Genomic DNA, 21260 nt, shown 5'->3' with positions numbered 1-21260 from the left:
TGCTTGAATACTATTATAGCATGGCTTAGTGGAATGAGCACAACAGGCCTGGGGGTCAGAGGATCTGGGCTCTACTCCCGGTTCCGCCGCTTGTCTGCTGTGTGACCTTGAGAAAGTAATTTAACTTCTCTGTGCCTCAGTTTCCTCATCTGTAGAGTGAAGACAGAGCCCCATATCAGACAGGAGATTGTGTCCAACCAGTGATCTTGTACCTGCCCCAGTGCTTAGTACAGTGCCTGGCTCATAGTAAGTGTTTAACAACAACAATCAATCAGTTGTATTTATTGAGAGTTTACTGTGTACAGAGCACCATACCAAATGCTTGGGAGAGTACAAAATAACAGTACGAGACATATTCCCTTCCCACAGTGAGATCATTGTTGTTGTTATCATGATTATTAGCAATAACAATGATGATAATGATAATAAACCTTGGACTTAATAGAAAAGAATTAATAACCATTGCCTATCCTCAGCTGTCTTGAACAGTTTAGCCTTCAACCCAGATAATCTGATCCCATCATTTAATATTCTGACTCTTTATGTCTAGACTACAAACAGCCCCATCCTTTTTGTCAAGGACCAGAGGTCTTGACTCAGATGTCTGGCATTTTATAGTGGTTTATACAAATCAGTACCTCTGTCATATAGATTTTCCAGTGGCAGGAAAAAGGTCTTTACACATATCCTCTGCTGGAAAAACAACAAAAGTGAAGTTTCCACTGGTGATGGGAGATGCTGAGCAAAAGCCTTAAGGGAAATAGGGATGGGGAATTAATTGCTCAGTTGCTCTTACGGCTGTATCATAATTCTGAAGCACCCTGGGTTTAAAGCAGCCCTATTTATGAACACCCTGCTCATCCTGAATGGAGAGGAGCTTAAAATGGTTCAGAAACCCTGTCTGCTCCATCCAAATCCAAACTAGGTTGATCAGAGGAGCAAGACTGGTGAGATGATACCTAGAAGTGCAAATACAAATTAAATTCCTTCCAAATCCAAAGAGAATAACAATTGTGTCACATCATGTGACCACAAGAATAGCAGTAGGAAAGCACTGTGGCCCAGTGGAAAGAGCATGAGCTTGGAATTTAGGAGGCCTGGGTTCTAAACCTGGCCCTGCCACTAACCTGCTTTGTAACTTTGGGCAAATCACTTCACTTCTCTCTGCTTCCTTTTCCTTGTCTGCTAAAAGGACATACAATATCTGTTCTTCATCTCAGATTGTGAGCCCCTTGGGGGGACAGAGACTGTGTTGGATCTGATTGTACTGTATCTTCCCCAGTGCTTAGTACATTGCTTGGCACATAGTAAGTACTCACCACCTATTATTATCATTATTATCATTATTATTGTATTATGATAAGGAGAATTGTACTCGCTTCACTGAGCTGACTAGTTAAGATGGAGTTAACATCTTAAAACTGAGAGAAACACGAATTTCTGTTGGAGAAAGCTTACAGACCAGGGGACCAGTTCTTTATGGACGTGAGACTTTGAACACCATATCTTGAACTCCATATTGCTCTTCTAGAGCAGTTTGACCCAGCTGTCTATGTGCGGCACTTAAGTATTGTGCTTCAAGACTCAGTCACCCTCCTTGAAGTCCTGAAGCACAGTCAGATCTCAAGCAACAAAGTAATGTTCATCACATGCCCGGGCAGGATTTGTGAAAAGGAAGGACTTGGGAGGATCAGTGTGGCCTATTGTGAATTCCATTAGGGACAGGGATGGTATTTAATTCCCACCTATATATCTTCTGCCAGCACTTACTACAGTGCTTAGCACACAGTAAGCATTTAATGAATACTATTACTACTACTACTAATGGAAAGAGCACTGGCCTACTAGTCAGAGGAATTGGGTTCTAATCCTGGCTCTGCCACTGACCTGCTGTCTGACCATGGACAAGCTATTTAACCTCTCTGTACCTCAGTTTCCTCACCTGTAAAATGGCCATTCAATACCTATTCTCCCTCATACTTAATTGTGAGCCCCATGTGGGACTTAATTATCTTCTATCTACACCAGTCCATAGTACAGTGTTTGACACATAGTGTTTAACAGATGTAACAATTATTTATTATTATTATCATTATTATTATTATTATGTGTCGTCAAGTAATTTCTGATTCATAGTGACTCCATGGATATACTTTCTCCAGAACGTCCTTTCCTTTGCCATAATCTGCAATATTGCTAATGGTTCTTCCATTATCATTGTTATGGTCTCTATCCATCTAGCTGCTGATCTGCCTCTTCCACGTTTTCCCTGGACTTTTCCTAGCATTAGTGTCTTCTCCAGAGAATTAGTCCTAATGATGTGTCCAAAATATGCTAATCTAAGTCGAATCATTTGGCCACCAAAGACCACCTTGGTTTAATTGCTCCAAAATCCATTTGTTTGTCTTTCGGGCAGTCCGTGGTATTCACAAAAGCCTTCTCCAACACCACATTTCGAAAGAATTGCTGTTCTTTCTATCCTGTTTTTTCACTGTCCAACTTTCGGATCCATGCATAGAGTTGACAATTTGTATTTTTATGGCAGTCGTTACATCAGCACATTTATTAGGCAGCTGCTGAAATGGGATAAGCATTGAATGGATGAATAGAGGCTCTCTTCAAGTGTAAGCTCAAAAAATGTGGCCTAGCAGTATATAAAATTGCACAAAAGGATAGGTCAATCTGGCATGTGGCAGTTACAAATGGGATGATGGTCTCACAGCAGTGGCTTTGGAGAGATTAATATCAAAAAAGCCATGCCAAGAACTGTGAGTAGCAAATATGTCAGTGTAGCAAGGGGCTATTTTAACAGGTCCACAAGAAGAGAGGAATTTCCATTCATATAATGCTTTTATCAGCCACACCTGCAGATTTATAAAATCTCATCATCAGTAGTGTTATCTTCTTATTTTCAAGCTAGTAGGAGAGTGCTCTCTCTCCTGTTTGAGAAGAAGCATGGCCTAGTGGCAAGAGCACAGGCTTGGGAGTCAGAGGTCGTGAGTTCCAATTCCGACTTTGCCACTTGTCTGCTATGTGACCTTGGGCAAGTCACTTAACTTCTCTGTCCCTCAGTTACCTCATATGTAAAATGGGGATTTAGACTCTGAGCCCCATAGAGAAGCAGTGTGGCTCAGTGGAAAGAGCACGGGCTTTGGAGTCAGAGGTCATGGGTTCAAATCCCAGCTCCGCCAATTGTGAGCTGTGTGACTTTGGGCAAGTCACTTAACTTCTCTGTGCCTCAGTTACCTCATCTGTAAAATGGGGATTAAGACTGTGAGCCCCACGTCAGACAACCTGATCACCTTGTAACCCCCCAGAACATAGAACAGTGCTATGCACATAGTAAGTGCTTAACAAATACCATCATTATTATTATGTGGGACAGGAACTGTGTCCAATCTGATTACCTTGTATCTACCCTACAGTTTAGGAAAGTGCTTGGCACATAATAAGCTCTTAACAAATTCCATAATTATTAGTACTACCTCTCCCTCTCTCTCTCTCTGACTCTATCAGTCAATCATAGTTATTGGGGAATTTATGGTGTGCAGGATGCTGCACTAAGCACTTGGGAGAGCTGAAAAGCAGCAAGCATAGTGGGTAGACCACAGGCCTGGGATTCAGAAGGTCATGGGTTCTAATCCCACCTCTGCCACATGTTGTCTGTGTGACCTTGGACAAGTCACTTCACTTCTCTGTGCTTCAGTTACCTCATCTGCAAAATGGGGATTAAGACTGTGAGCCCCATGTAGGACAGGGACTGTGTCCAACCCAATTCCCTTGTATCACCCCAGAGCTTACTACAGTACTAGGATTATTAATTAATTATTATTATTACAGAAACACAAATTCACAAAAACACAGTATAACAGAGTTGGTACACATGATCCCTGCCCACAACAAGTAGCATTAGAAAAGTGATTGGATAAATGACAAATAAGGAAACAGAAACAACTCTTCCAAGATTCAGTGAGCCTGATGTATAGAGTGTCACTCAGTACATAAATTATTCAGATTGCCACACTACCAGCTGGAACTCCAATAACAAAGTGAATGTTAACAGGGCATTTAAAGTTGTATCTGCAGAACTCTCTTATGATTGGTTCCGAGCTATAAAATAGTTATTTGAGCTACCCTAAACAAGGCCTATGTATTAAAACATTTTCAATTAGAGTTCTAACAGCTTTCTGTTCCTGGGAGAAATCCCCACGATGAATCTTTTGGCATTGTGTGAATCCAAATGAAGTCACTAGCTGTACCTGTTGGCTGGGGCAGAAGTGGAATCACTCTCCTGTCTGGCCACCGGGAAGAAGACTGGCTGCGAAGTCACGGGCCTTGCTCTCAGCTGTCCTGGTGGCCATGGCGGCTGTGGCAGTGGCAGGGCTGACCTGGAGTTCAGAGTGGAGAAGACAGCAAGGGTAAGACACAAGCAAGCCATCCTCCAGTCCCCCAACACCAGCACCATGATTCCCATGTCCTCAGCTGCCAAGGGACCTCAGCAGGTCACCCATGGCGAAGTGAGGAGTTAATTCACGTCATCGACGGGGCAGCGGGAGTGATAGTGTCATGTAGCGTGGAGAGGGAGTAAGCTATGTTTCACTGTTCCTGCCGCTCCTGCCTGCCCCATGCTGAGTATATCATTCAGATTCTGCCAGCTGCCAAGGTGGGAGTCTGAGTTTCTGAAATTAGGTTTGTTTAGGTTAGTACAATTTAGTAGTAATTGTACTCTACAACTGTGTGGTTATTTGTTGTTCCCTAGCTAGGAATGTGAATTTGTGTTTCTGTAAATCTGTGTGCATGTGCGTGTGTGTGTGTGTGCTCCAGTCACTGGATGTGTCTTTATGTCCCCGTAATTGTTGGTGCATTTGTGTTCCTGTGATTATGTGTATTTGTGTTTCGAAAATAGTGTCTTTTTGCTCCAGTAACTATGTATTTGTATTTGTTTCTGTAACTGTCTTCGTACATTTCAGTCAAGCAATCAATTTTATTAAGCACTTTACTGTATGCAGAGGACTCTAGAAAGTGCTTTGGGAGAGTATAATAAAACAGAGTAAGTAGACACATTCCCTTACTCCAAGGAACTAAGAGTCTAGAAAGGGAGACAGACATTAATATAACTAAATATATTACAAATATGTGCATAAGTGTTGTGGAGCTAGTGTGGTGTGAATAAAGGGTACAAATCCATGTGCAAGGACCACACAGTGACCTCTCACCCACATTCTGCCTCTGGCCTGGAACTTTCTCCCTCCTCACATATGACAGACAATTTACTTTCCTACCTTTCAAAGCCCTATTCAAGGCGCAGCATCTCCAAGAGACCTTCCCTGACTAAGCCTCTCCTTTCCTTTTCTCCCACATCTTTCTGTGTCACCCTAATTTACTCCCTTAATTCATCCCCCCCACAAAGCCCCACAGCACTTATGTACATATCTGTAATTTATTTATTCATATTAATGTTAGTCTCGCCTCCCCTCTAGATTATAAACTTGTTGTGGGCAGGGAATATGTTGTACTCTCCCAAGTGCTTAGAACAGTGCTGCACACGGTAAGTGCTCAATAAATACAACTGATGGACTGACAGAGAGAAGAATTAGAGGAAATGAGGGCCTTGTGTGTGAAGGCCTCTTAGGGAGATGTGATATTAATAAGGCTTTGACAGAGGATTGAGAGATCATCTGTCAAATGTGAGGGGGAGGGAGTTCCAGAAGGAGGTTCCTGGTGAGGTAAATGATATTGAGATACAGTTAGTAGGTTGGCATTAGAGGAACAAAGTGAGCATGATGGGTTGTAGTAAGAAATCAGCAAAGTAAGATGAGGGGGCAAGGTGATTGAGTGCTTTAAAGCCAAAGTTAAGGAGTTTTTGTTTGATATCGAGGTGGATGAGCAATCACTGGAGGTTCTTAGGAGCGGGGAAACATGGACTGAAAGGTTCCATAGGAAAATGATCCAGAAAGCAGGTGGACTAAATTAGGGGGAGAGAGGAGACAGGGAGGTGAGAAAGAAAGCTGATATAATAGTCAAAGCATCAAGGCATTTGTGTTTCTGTAGCTGATTTGGTATATTTGAGTTACTGTGTTTGGATGTATTTAGGTTTGCAAATGTGTATTTTCTGAAACTGGTTAGGGTTTTGTGTTTCCGTAGTAGTGCGGGTTTGTGATTCTGTAGTGAATGTTCATTTGCATTTCTGTTCTTTGGTGGACATTTTGTTTCTGAAACTTTGTGTGTGTGAGTTTGTGTTTCTTTACAAGTTTGTACATTTGTTTATATGTTGATCCTCTCTTTCGCTCCTCATCTATCTCTCCCAGTCAGGCTTTTTGCATGGTCTCTCTTCCGTTTGCATGTCTATGTCTCTCTGTTCTCCAAGTCTCTTTCAGTTTTCTTCTACCTTACACAGACCATTAGACCCGGAGACTGCCCCCAACCCACTTTGAGGTCCAGAACACGTGTCCAGGGCTTTTTTGTAAGCTCAGTGTCCTATTTCTCATCTCCTCGGAGTCAGGATGCTGAATCTCATGGAGACACCTGCCTCAAGGCTTTCCGAAAAGCTCACAGCTTGCATTTCCCCTGACTGAACCCTGAAATGTGGATATGCGGTACCTTTTCCGTGGAATGGAGCCTCAACCTTTCAACAATGCAAGGCCCGAACAGAATTTTCAAGTGTTTCTTGATTTCCCCAAGCAATCCAAAAATTCACACACACTCTATGCCACGGTGAAGAGCAGAGACTTCAATTGAATTGGAGCCACGAAGAAAGAAGAGCAGCTACTTCCCGAACAGGAAGTAGGTAAAAATTAACTATGTTTTTGAGCTTCAGATCTGTGTTAAAAGCAATAAGGAGAGTCAAGATGTTCCTCTCCAATATTACAGTCATGTAGTGAAGTCTGGGGTTCTGTTTGTCCAGGATATCTCTGGTAAGAGCAGGGAGCATAAATGATAAGATAAGCCAAATCCCTCCTGTTCAGATTTAGATGGACTCATGGAAGGTTCAAACAGAGATTACTGGTGTAATTAAAATGTGCACTTAGAAGAGTTTTAAACATTTTCCTTCAGATTTTGATTTCCGTTGATAATACTAAAAAGAACAAAAATTCTCCAACTCACAGTGAAACAAGGTAAGATCAATCAACCAATCAATCAATGGTATTTATTGTGTGTGTGTGTGTGTGTGTATGTGTGTGTGTTGTGTGCAGAGCACTGTTCAAAGGGCTTGGGGGAATGCCATAGAACAGAGTTAGTTGACATGTTTCCTGCCCACAAAGAACTGACAGTTTAAAGGAGGAAACGGACATTAAAATAAATTACAGATATATACGTGAGTGCTGTTGGGCTGAGGATGGAGTGAATATTAAGTGCTTAAAGGGTACCAAATCCAAGGGCAAGGGTGATAAAGAAGGGAGAGGGAGTAGGTGAAATGAGAGCTTTTTCAGAGAAGCCTCATGAAGGAGATGTGATTTTAATAAGGCTATTACCCTGTAATATCTGTTGGAGCTCTTTTGTTAATTAGTGTTGGTTGTTACCCTTGGTTTATGCATTTTAACCAATATTTTTCCTTTTTCTTTCTCAAGAGACAATCAGAGCTCCTCTTTTCCCTCCTCAGAAACCTCCAGTAGTTCCTCATTGCTTCTCACCTAAAATAAGAATCCCTAACCATCAGTTTCAAAGCTCTGCACCACTTCGCTCCTTTTAACCAATCTGCTCTCTCTGGCTGCATTCCAGTTTGCAATCTTTGCTCTTCCCAAGGTAATCTCTGGGTGGGTGTGGGAGTGGGTGTGGATTGAGGGTGGAAACATTTTTCTGGATGTGCCTGCTGGAATGATGGAGTTGGAGGAGCCTTGGGAGTGTAGGAGGAAAGGGAGAAAAGAAGACGAGAGGCAGAGGAGAAAGTTGAGAAATGGAGAAGGCAAACACAGAGGAACAGAAGCAGGAATGAAATTTACTTAATGTGAAAGAGAGAAGCAGGAGAGGGCAAAGGTCAATCATTCAATCAATCAATCAATGGTATTAAGTGCTTATTTTGTACAGAACACTGTACTGGGTGTTTGGGAAGCAGCATGGTCTAGCAGGAAAAGCACAGGCTGGGAATCAGAGGATCTGGATTTTAATTCCAGTTCTGCCAATTGCCTGCTGTGTGATTTTGGGCAATCACCTGACTTCTCTGGGCCTCAGTTTCTTCACCTGTAAAATGGGAATTCAATACCTGTACTCCCTCCCATAGAACTGTGAGCTCCACAGTTAGATAGATAGGGACCATGTCCAACGTAAGTTGAATCTACCTGAGAAAACAACATGGCTTAATGGAAAGAGCGTGGGCTTGGGAATCAAAGGTCATAAATTCTAATCCTGCCTCCATCACTTGTCAGCTTCATGACCTTGGGCAAGTCACTTGACTTCTCTGTGCCTCAGTTACCTCATCTGTAAAATGGGGATTAAGACTGTGAGCCACATATGGGGGAATCTGATTACCTTGTATCTACCCCAGTGCTTAGAACAGTGCTTGGCACATAGTAAACGTATAACAAATACCATTATTATTATTATTATTATTAATATTATTAACTTAGTGCTTGACACATAACAAGGCAGAGAGATCCCTGCCCTCAAAGAGTTTACAGTCTAAGTTCACAGGTGATAGGGTACGGGAGGGAAAGTGGACAGACATAGCTGTTATAAAAACACAGAAAGTTGGTGAAGTATTAATACCATATGCATTTTCCAAGGATCTCAGGGTCTGTTCTGAGCTCTACTTACATTGGAAGCTAGCTAATCAAATTTCCTGTTCAGTGATATGCTGCATCAGCAATTTTGATAGCATTTCTTCTTTTCAAGCAGATATTTACATTGAGTCAATCCCTCCTGTAAGATTTGTAGTGGTGGCATCATTAACTGCTGACAAAGGAAGGCTTGTTATTCAAGGAAGAACCCAGATGAACTGTTCGACAAAGAGGAGTATGGGTGTTTTGACTCTGAATGGTTTCCAAGCTACGATTTGGCTTTCAAGACTCAGCTATTACAGGGACATTTTGGTCAAACCATCTAGAATGGGGGCCTTGGCCACACCTACAGTCTTGAGGGCTTCTGGGGAGTCTGAGAAGTCACCATTAGCTGTTCACCTTGATCTTAGAAAAGCAGTGTGGCTCAGAGGAAAGAACACAGGTCTGGGACTCAGGGGACCTGGGTTCTAATTCCGGTTAAATCTCTTGCCTCCTGTACGACCTTGGGCAAATCAGTGAACTTCTCTGGACCTCCATTTCCTCATCTGTAAAATGGGGATGAAATCCCTGGTTTCCCTCCCTCTTAGACTGTGAGCCCCATGGGGGACAGGGACTGTGTTTGATCCTTCTAGATTGTAAATCCCTCCCTACAGACTGTAAGCTCTTTCCTCATCATCATCATTAATGGTATTAAGCGCTTACTATGTGCATAGCACTGTACTAAGTGCTTGGAAGAGTACAATACAACAGAGTTGGCAGACACATTCCCTGCCTAACAACATCCTTGTGGAGAGTACTGTACTAAGCAGGACATGTCTCCTTCCCCCACCTTCTCCAACCCAGTGTTGGTTTTTCTCAGCTTCACCAGGCCCAAGAGCTGAGTCAGAAGCTCCTCTCAACCTCATCTCTGAAGCCCTGAGGGGTGATCCAGCCTGCAGGGAAGAGACCTTGAATAGGCTTTGATGCTGCTTTAAACCACAGTTTAACTGGGGGCCACACTTTCTCTCTCTGCATGGCTCCCAGGCCTGTAGCTGCTGTCTCTGCTCTATCCTTAGCCAAATGGCCAGAGGGACACCAAACTCCAACCCAGGGGATGCCCATGATCTGTCTGCCCAGAGAAAATTTTTCCTGCTTAGGTTATAAATGTCACAATTCCTTTCCACACTGCTTTCTTCTTGTGCATATTTTTGATGGTACTTTTTTATGGTATTTGCTAATGATGCTAACAACTGTGGTATTTGTTAGGCGCTTACTATGTGCCAGGCACCGTACTAAGTGCTGGGGTAGATACAAGCAAATCGGGTTGGACACGGTCCCTGCCCCACGTGGGACTCACAGTCTCAATCTCCATTGTACAGAAGAGGTAACTGAGGCCCAGAGAAGTGAAGTGACTTGTCCAAGGACACACAACAGACAGGTGGTGGAATAGGGATTGCAACCCATGTCCTTCTGAGTACCAGGCCTGTGCTCTATACACTATGCCATGATTCCTATATGTCAGCTACTCTGTTAAGTGCTGGGGTAGATACAAGCTAATCCAGTTGGACACAGTTACACATGGGGCTCATAGTCTTATCCCTCATTTTACATATGAGATAACTGAGGCACAGAGAATCAATCAATCATATTTATTGAGTGCTTACTGTGTGCAGAGCACTATACTAAGCACTTGGGAAGTACAAGTTGGCAACATATAGAGACAGTCCCTACCCAACAGTGGGCTCACAGTCTAAAAGGGGGAGACAGAGAACAAAACCAAACATACTAACAAAATAAAATAAATAGAAGAAGTGAAGTGACTTGCCCAAGGTCGTACAACAGACAAGTGTAAGCCCATTGTGGGCAGGGAATGTGTCTGTTTATTGCTATATTATACTCTCAATAAACATGATTGAGTGAATGAATGAAGGGACAGAGCCAGGATTAGGATCCAAATTCTTCTAACATCCAGGCCTAAGGTCTGTACAATAGCCCACGCTGCTTCCCTGGGATAGCCACTCTCCAGCATGCAAAATGACCACTCTCAAAATGTGTTATCATTCCTACAGTGGTGTGAAACTGAATCAGCCACAGATGTAGAAGGGTCTATCGGGAAAGCTTTCATTCATTGTCAGTGCAGTGCACAATATCACAAAGGGGATTTCATCCAGATTGACAAAGAACACTGATAACCTGATATGCTTTTCTAACCTCTTAGAAATATAAATTGGTTTATTCCAGGAAAGCATACACAAGTTGCACTAGCAAGGCATTGAAAAATCTGTTAGCTGGAACAAAAGCCTGGATCTGTGTCTATTTAGTTTTTAAATTTTAACTAGTCTCATCAATGATAAAAGAGCTGTCATTTTAAGGCATTAACTGAGCACTCTTTAGAATGCAATTTCGAGCCCCCAGGGATATCTTTCATCCTCACAGTAGGTTGGAAAGGGCTGTGTAAATTCAGCCTGGCAGTAATTCCCTCTCATCACTTACTGCAGTTCTGCAAAGCCATGGCTGGGCTTTCTCTCAAGTAATCTCAGCACCAAACCAATAACCTCAAGTAGAAACTCCTGGTAATAGTACCTAGGACTCTTGATAAGTCACAGAGGTAATGACAGGTGCCAGACTCTAGGACATGAGGCATAAGGCTGCTACTTTTTCCTGCCTGATATCTGGATTGCAGTGTCCTTTTTGCTGACATCACAGAGCTGTGGATTAAGAATGATCCCTCAGGTTAATCCCGAGACTATATTAGGACATGAAAATGTCAAGGAAAGAATATAGAGGCAGTTTGTCCTGATGAAATAAACTCAGGCTATCCCGAGGTCCTGGTATACTGTGTGACCTTGTAACTACCTTGTGACTCAGTTTCCTTATCTATAAAATTTTGTTTCTACCCCAGAGTTTAGCATGGTCCTTGGTACATTGTAAATGCTTAAGGACATCATTATTATTATGATGGTGTGACTTGTGAATGTTAGATAAAACCTGGGATTTTTTGATGTTTCATTTATAAAATAGCCACATTGATATCTATTTTCTTATCACACTCATCAATCATGCATCTCCAATGCAATTGTTCCCAGCTACTAAAGCGAAGAAGCGAAGAAGATCTGAAGTATCAAATGCTGGAATCACCTGCATTTAAGAAAGAAAACAGGATCCACACTTTGATGGAAGATTACTATGGGAGTGGTGGTTGCAGCTTGAAGTCCTGGTGTTATTCTGTTCCATGCACACAGATAGTCTGGAAAGCCCTTCCCCATCAAATCCAACAGACTGCAGCTCTCCCCACCTTCACAGTCCTTCTGAAATCCTCTTTCAGCAGGCCCTCCCTGATTAATTTCTCATCTCCCCAACCTACATCCCCCACATCTGCCATGTCAGCATATCCACACTACCTAAGCAATGTCTACTAATTCTATCGTACTTTCCCAAGTGCTTAGTGCAGTGCTCTGCGGAGGGTAGGAACTCACTAAATACTCCTGAAGGTAAAGTCGATTTTGTCTGAATTTTACTTAGTTGTCTTTGCCTCCCCAGAAATGTTCTGTTCTTTTTTTCCCCTCTGTTTTGCTCTCTGAACAGGTTTGGAATTGGCTTCAAAGCTAGGCATCGGCTAGTATAGTAGGAAGATTGGAGGAGAGAGGTAATGGGCTCACCAGTGATTGTCCTTCAAAGGTAAACCATACATCCCTTTTCCACTGGCCACTGCTGGCCCTCCTAAATCAGAGCCAGTGAGGGCAGAAAGGGGAATGAGTCTGAACCACAGGTTTAACTATTTTCAGAGAAGCAACATATCTAGACAGGCCGGTATTAAATACTCCTGAACCTTACCAAGTGGGTTTAGCTATTAGTGTCCCCCAGAAACTAAATACATGATCCCACTCTAACTGCTGGTTAGAAGGCTGGTTTTGTTCTCTCTGCAGTTCCCCATCTATTACCCCCAGAGCTGTTCTGCATTTCTTAACCCAAGGCAGTCTTGATCAGTTCCCACACAATGTGTTGGGCTTATCCTGACTGATAGGAATAAATGCAATTCAAAAGAAGGTAAGGTTCATGCAGTGAACTTTATTATCCTACCATCACCATGACCAGCACCCCACGTAGCTCCTGACTCATCTAGCATGAATAGGTACGCTTCCAATCATTCATTCATTTGATCGTATTTATTGAGCACTTACTGTGTGCAGAGCACTGTACTAAGCGCTTGGGAAGTACAAGTCAGCAACATATAGAGATGGTCCCTACCCAACAATGGGCTCACAGTCTAGAAGGGGGAGACAGACAACAAAACAAAACCTGTAGGCAGGTGTCAAAGCTGTTAGAATAATCTATTTCTACCCATGTAATAATAATAATTAATAATAATTATGGCATTTGTTGAGCTCTTACTATGGGCCAAACATGGTTCTAAGTTCTAGGGTAGGTACAAGTTAATCAGGTCAGACACAGTCCCTGTCCCACAAGAGGCTCACACTTTTATCCTTATTTCACACTCTTATCCCTATTTTACAGATGAGGTAACTGAGGCACAGAGAAGGGAAGTGACTTGCCCAAGGTCACAGAGCAGACAGGTTGTGGAGCTGGGATTAGAACCCAGGTCCTTCTGTCTCCCAGGCCCATCCTCTATCCACTGAGTCACACTGCTTCTCTTGTCTGGCCCCTTAACACCCCCATAATTTACCTTGAAGTCACCCTCAGTGCATCCTGTTTTAAGACCATCTCTATTCACTGTCTTCCTTTTTACCTGTGGCAACAACAGTCCTTTCTTTATCTTTCTTTTGTCAGTCCGATCCATTCTAGAATTCACTTTTCAGTAAAAGCTGCGCACGCACACACACACAGACACACGCGCACATGCACACATGCTTTGTGATAGTCTCTCCCCTGTTGTGGTTAGGTGTCTTGCTCATAACCCCGCCCCCCCCCCGAACTGTGTCCTTCATCCTGTTTGCATCCTCCTAACATTAATCCCACAGCTCTCGTACTGTGCATGCCCTTTGAGCTCTCAGGGATTTATAAATGCTGCCAGCTGGAAGTCTTTGATTAATAGCCACATAAGCTGAGTTTCTCTTTTTAGAATTAAGAGCCTCACAAACCCCAGGTCATTATTTCCTGAAGCAGCATGGACTAGTGGATAGAACCTGGGAGTCAGAAGGACCTGGGTTCTAACCCTGCCTCTGCCACTTGTCTGCTGTTTGACCTTAGGGAAGTCACTACATTTCTCTGTGCCTCCGTTACCTCATTTGTAAAATAGGGATGAGTGTAAGCCCCATATGGGATGGGGACTGTGTCTGATCTGATTAACTTTTATCTACCCCAGTATTTAGAACCGTGCTTGGCACACAGTAAGGGTTTAAAAAATACCACAATTATTATTATTATTATTATTATTATTATTATTATTATTATTATTATTATTGTTGTTATTATTATTATTATTATTGTTATCTCCCACCTCTTGTAGAAACCCTGGACCTGACCACCTGTAGGCTGAGCCAATGACAAATGCCCATGAATCAATCAACGGCAGTTGAAAGCTGTCAGTGAATTTGATCTCTTGTTTCCCACAATGTCCAGGGATAGAGAAGGAGCGTGGCTCAGTGGAAGGAGCATGGGCTTGGGAGTCAGAGGTTGTGGGTTCTAATCCCAGCTCCGCCATTTGTCAGCTGTGTGACTTTGGGCAAGTCATTTAACTTCTCTGTGCCTCAGTTCCCTCATCTGCAAAATGGGGATTAAGACTGTGAGCCCCATATGGGACAACCTGATTACCTTGTATTCCCTACCTCCCAGCTCTTAGAACAGTGGTTGGCACATAGTAAGCAGTTAACAAATACCATTATTATTATTATGATGATTATTATATTTAAACAAGCAGAGACCCAGAAAATGTGTGTTTTTTATGGCATTTGTTAAGCACTCATTATACATCAAACACTGTTCAAAGCACTGGGGTGGATACAAATTAATTAGTTTGGATAAAGTCCTTGACCTGCATAGGGCTTACAATCAAAGTAGAAGGAAGTAGAATTTAATCCCCATTAAGATTTGAGGAAACTGAGGCACAGGCAAGTTATGTAAGTTTCCCAAGGTCATACAGCAAGCAATTGATGATGATGATATTTGTTATGCACTTACTATGTGTCAAACATTGTTCTGAGGTCTAGGATAGATACAATCTAATCAGGTTGGATAGAGTCCCTGTCCTTTATGGGCTCACAGTCTTAATCCCCATTTTATGGATGAGGTAACTGAGGCACAGAGAAGTAAAATGACTTGCCCAAGGTCACAGAGCAGGCAAGTGGTGGAGCCAGCACTAGACAGAGCTGGGATTAGATGCATGCTCTCTCTCCCTCTTAGATTGTGAGACTTGTATGGGACACTTAGTACAGGGGTCTGCACACAGTAATCACTCAATAAATGTGATTGAATGAAGGGATTAGTCCGACACAATCTTGTAGTCATACCAAGGCTTAATACAGGGCTCAGCAGATAATAAGCACTTAACAAATACCATGATTATTCATTAAAACCACCACCAACCTACCTTCTTACCTGCTGGCAATAATGTATTTCATTCTGCATCCTGGAAATCTCCATGTGGCCCCCTAAACCAGGAATGACAAAAACTGCATTCCTCATATTTTTTCCTCTCACTTCTCCTTATTTTTCACCTCTCACTTGCCCATTATGATTGATGATATTACCATTTTCTCTGTCCCAGAAGCCTACGGTGACTTTACTTTGTCCTTCACATTTAGAGACAGACTCACTTCACCTGACTCTAAAGTGTGCAGTTTTCCCTTCCACAGTATTTTTGGATTTGTGTCTTTCTCTGCACATCTTAAGCTGCTACAGTACTACTACAGTTCTCTGAACACAGTAGGTGTACAGTACAGTCTCCTGTAATCGTACAGGAACTATACCAATAGTAGCAGTAGTAGCAGTAGTTGTACTTATTAAAGTAATATTAGTAATGGTAGCATTTATTGAATGTCCTCTTGGTCCAATGCACAGTACTAGGTGCTTGGGAAGTATAGAACAATGAAGTGACATGTTTCTTCCTGCCCTAAAAGAGCTTATACTGTATATATGTATATATGTTTGTACATATTTATTACTCTATTTATTTATTTATTTATTTATTTTGCCTGTACATATCTATTCTATTTATTTTATTTTGTTAATATGTTTGGTTTTGTTCTCTGTCTCCCCCTTCTAGACTGTGAGCCCACTGTTGGGTAGGGACTGTCTCTATATATTGCCAACTTGTACTTCCCAAACGCTTAGTACAGTGCTCTGCACACAGTAAGTGCTCAATAAATACGATTGATGATGATGATGATTATACTCCTACATGGAAAAAATGAGCATAAGAATAATTATAAGTAGGGAAATCATATATAAACGAATAAAGCAGATATATATGCATGAGTATTAAGAGGGTGTAAAGAAGTCTCTAAATGCCAGAGAAGCAGTGTAGCTTAGTGGAAAAAGCACAAGCCTGAGAGAAAGAGATGTCTAATGTCTAAACCCAGCTCTACAACTTGTCTGCTGGGTGACCTTAGGCAAGTCACTCAACTTCTCTGTGCCTCAGTTTCCTCGTCGGCAAATGGGGTTTAAGTACCTAATCCTCTCCCACTTAGACTGTGAGCCCCATGTGGGATAGGGACTTTGCCCAGTCTGATTATATTATACTTACCCCAGCATTTAGTACAGTTCTTGGCACATAGCATGTCCTTCCAAAAACAGAATTAATGTTACTACTATTATTATTAGCTCTTTGAAGGAATAATTTGACTCAAGATGCTGGGAAATAAAGTGGGGAAAGTTGGTTGCAGGAGGTGCAATTTTAAGAGGGATTTAAGTCTGGGATTTGAATCCGAGAGCTGTGGTCTCTCAGATGTAGGGAAGGATAGCATTTCAAGCTGGGGAAACAGCCAGTGTGGTGTTTGTGTTACCTGGAGTCAGTGCATGATCCAGTAGGCACATTGCACCCTAAGGGCCCCAAGTGCACAGCCCTGAAAACTGTAAGCGCTCCTCAAATGCTGCTGCTGCTGCTGCTGTTGTTCCTGCTGACCCGGATGATTCCTCAGGAGGGAAACAAAATTGCACAGCTGGAAGAGAGAAAGGAATCATCACAACCTGAAAAGGCCTTAAAATGGGAGAAATCATTTGGTCTGGAATTACTTTCAAAACCTGACACCCCACAGCCTTCATTCAAGGGCAGCAACATTTCCTCTACTCCAAGACATATGCAGATCGATGAGGTAAGTGCTTTCAGGGCATAGAGCAGTTCATTTTAACTGAGATTTTTCATGATGGAAACATGGAAATTACATCCATTCTTATATTTTCTGACGTTTCACAATAGAATGGAAATGAAATGGAGCAGGGCTTCTCCCAAGCTCAGCAGGAATTAAAACAAGTAGCCTAGGGGCCAGAGTTCTTCATTTATTACACAGTGACAACTGATGACTGTGCCCCAGTAGCAAAGCAGGCCAGCGTGGTCTAATGGAAAGACTTATGGCCCTGGAGCCAGAGGACCTGGATTCTAATCTTTACTTTGTCACATCAATCAATCAAATGATCAATCATATTTACTGAGTGCTTACAGAGTGCAGAGCACTGTACTAAGGCCTTGGGAGAGTACAATACAAATGAGTTGGTTGGCACAGTCTCTGCCCCAAATGAGCTCACAGTCAAGAGGGGGAGATGGACATTTCTATAAATTAATAAATTATGTGAATAAAGGGAGAAAATCAGAGTGACTCAGAAGGAAGGAAGCTGGGTGACCTTAGGCAAGTCACTTAACTTCTCTGTGCCTCAGTTTCCTCATCTGTAAAATGGGGATTAAATTCCTGTTCTTCCTCCCCCTTGGACTTTACACCCTATGTGGGAGAGGGAATACCTTGACTCTATCTCAGTGTTTAGTACAGTGCTTAGCACATAGTAATTACTTGACTAATTCCACAATTAGTCAAGCCAATTAATCAATATGATTCTTTTGAAATATGGTGTTGGAGAAGGCTTTTGCAAATACCATGGACTGCCCGAAAAACAGTAAATGGATTTTGCAGCAAATTAAACCAAAGTGGTCTTTGGGAGGCCAAATGACTCGATTTAGATGAGTATATTTTCGGCACGTAACCAGGAGGACTAATTCTCTGGAGGAGACAGTAAAGCTATGAAAAGTCCAGGGAAAACGTGGAAGAGGCAGACCAGTAGCTAGATGGATAGAGACCATAACAACAATAATGGAAGAACCATTAGAAAGGTTGCGGATTATGGCAGAGGACAGTACATTCTGGAGAAATTATATCCATGGAGTCGCTATGAATTGGAAAAGACTCGACAAGAATAATAAGGTATTCATAGGCTAAATTCATCACCACGGTATTATTTTTACAGAGCTTTCAAGCCCATCTCTGCTGTAGCTTTGGAAAATAAGTCAATTTTTGGTCTAATGTTTGTGAGCAGAAAGACTAAGAGCTTTCTTTGAACTTCCACAAGAATTTGAAACTCTACATCTTGGCCACACTTCCCTGCGAGTGGGCTGACAGGAGCAGGTCTCTGTCTGTCTGATGCTGTCCAGAAGCCTTTCCCTGACTGATTCCTCATTTCACCATTTTTTCACCCCATCTCCTTTGCTTCTAGATACCACAATATCTGAATAACCGTATCTGGGGTGGTAAACGATGCTTCAAGTCTGTTTGTGTTTGGTGGATTCTCCAGAGAAACAGAGACATATTCTAACACCTTCATCCAGATAATAATAATAATAATAATGTTGGCATTTGTTAAGCGCTTACTATGTGCAAAGCACTGTTCTAAGTGCTTGGGGGGATACAAAGTGATCAGGTTGTCCCACGTGGGGCTCACAGTCTTAATCCCCATTTTACAGATGAGGTAACTGAGGCTCAGAGAAGTTAAGTGACTTGCCCAAGGTCACACAGCAGACATGTGGCAGAGCCGGGATTCGAACCCATGACCTCTGACTCCAAAGCCTGTGCTCTTTCCACTGAGCCACGCTGCTTCTAATCTTCTTCTAATCAGATCTCTAATCAATCTGCTTCTAATCAGATCTCTTGTTGCATCCCCCAGCAGGCTGCTAGAAGAAATTGAAAATGATCAGGCCCACTGCTCACCACCTCTTACTTGCCCTTCCTTATACTCATTGACAATGGACATCACCAGCTCTGATGTGGCCACATACAGGTATGTCGAGTCCAGATCAATTGATTTTTGTCAAATACTTCCAAAAAGTCTAGGAAAGTGATATTGAGGACTGAGTGCTCTATTTTCTGTACTTTTCCTTTATTAGGATATTAGTTAAGTACTTACTATGTTTCAAGAACTGGTCTAAGAGCTGGGGAGATACTAGATAAATCATGTTGGGTACAGTCCCTGTCCCAAATGGAACTCACAGTGTAAGTTCGAAGGAGGAAGATTTAATTTCCATTTTACCTGTTGGGGGACAGAGGCACAGAGAAATTAGGTGACTTTCCCAAAGTCACACAGCAGACAAGTGGTAGAGCTGGGATTAGAACCCAGGTCTTCTGATGCTTTAGACATGAGGGCATGCTACTTCCTGTGTCCAATGGGCTACCAAGATCATGTACACTTTGTTACACTATCATCTGAAGTCACCTTGTGACTCAGGTGCATTTGGTCAATTATATTATTATATTCAATTATATTCTAATACTATCCTTCTTCTAATGCTATCCTTCTCACTGTACCTCTATCTCATCCATCTCTCCACTGACCACTCGCCCACGTCCTACCTCTGGCCTGGAACGACCTGCCTCCTCAAAACAGTCAGATAATTGCTTTCTTCCTCTTCAAGGCTTTATTCAAGGCACATTTCCTCCAAGAAGTCTTCCTCGACTAAGCCCTCCTCTCCTCTTCTCTGACTCCCTTTTGTGTCACCCTGACTTGCTCCCTTCATTCATCCTCCCTCCCATCCTCCCAGCCCATATGTACATATCTGTAATTTATTTATATATAATAATGTCTGTCTCCCCCTCTAGACTGTGAGCTTTTTGTGGACAGGGAATGTGTCTGTTTGTTGTTATATTGTACTCTCTCAAGTGCTTAGTATACTACTTTGCACACAGTAAGTGCTCAGTAAATACAATTGAATGAACGAATGAATGAATATTCTTCAATAATCAATCCAGAAGTACACTGGCTAGGCTCTAGCAGCCATGGAGAGTAATCGAAATAGTTGGTAATTGCTGCAATCTAATCTTTCACCAGCATGACATAGTGCATAGAACACGAGCCTGGGAATCAGAAGGTAATAGGTTCTAATCCCGGCTCCACCACTCATCTGCATGTGGCCTCGGACAAGTCACTTCACTTCTCTGTGCCTCATGTCCTATTTGTTGAGGAAGAGCTTATGAAAGTGCCATAGTGTAGCAGTATTTATTGAGCACCTACTTTGGTGCAGTGTAGTGTATTAGGTCCTTGGGATTGACAATACAATTGCCTTGAGTCCCTATGATTTTATCTGAATCTTGGTGCCATTTTGGCACCACGGTCTGAAGATCTCTGAGTCTCTCAAAGAACACGTTCACCTTCTTGTCATGTCCATCTTTGTATCACTGGACAATTAGAGTCAACTCTGTGTCACAGACGTCTAAACTCAGGAGTGAGTAGAAATCTTTGGCAAAGAGGTGGAATATAATCTCACATTAATTGTTGATCCATAGTGTTTTATGCTAAATTCTACAATTTCAACCTTCTCTTATTTAGGGCAGTTTAACAGGGTGTGCTTGACTGAGTTGGATCAATTTCTAAATATCTTTAATATTGAAAGTTTTACTTGACTTTGTGTCTATTTTTTTCTCCAAATGCTCATACAGCAGTAACTGTAACACTGTCCAGTGACCATAGCACAAACTCAAATACCTTCCATGAATTTGTGTGCCAATTTCAGAATAATCAACTCTTGATAAGTCAGGGTTCTCATCATTTAGATTTTTGTGCTCCCTCCTTGTCACACTCCTCTTCCTTTTCTTCCTTCTTTTCTTTTCCTCCTCCTCCTTCTCCTCTTCAAATTTTTTTCTTCTTCCCTTTCCTCATCATATTCCTTACTCTGGCCATGTATCTACTTCTGAGTATTTCTACCCAAGAGTCCATGGAGAGAGAAAAGAAAGATAGTAAACAAGTACAACTTGTTTTTTAGCAGCTCACAGAAAATGTTTGGAGGCAGAGAAGATTGAAACTCATTGACTCTTCGGGATCATCTGTGCTATCTCTAGCTCTGAAAAAGGAGGGCACTTCAGAGATAATTGTCCTGAGGAAGTGGGTTTGGGAGGGTTTGGGAAGTGCCCTGTCCTGCTCTGAAAATTTAGACCTAAAACTCAATGGCACATAATAATAATAATTGTAGTACTTTTTTAAGTACTTACTATGTGCCAGGCACTGTACTAAGTGCTGAGGTGGATACAAGTAAATAGGATTGGACACAGTTCTGGTCCCTTATGGGGCTCACAGTCTTAATCCCCATTTTACAGATGAGGTAACAGAAGCACAGAGAAGTTAAGTGACTTGTCCAAG

This window comes from Tachyglossus aculeatus, chromosome 5 (genome assembly GCF_015852505.1).
Source record: "Tachyglossus aculeatus isolate mTacAcu1 chromosome 5, mTacAcu1.pri, whole genome shotgun sequence".
NCBI lineage: Eukaryota > Metazoa > Chordata > Mammalia > Monotremata > Tachyglossidae > Tachyglossus > Tachyglossus aculeatus.
This window is presented reverse-complemented; position numbering follows the sequence as displayed.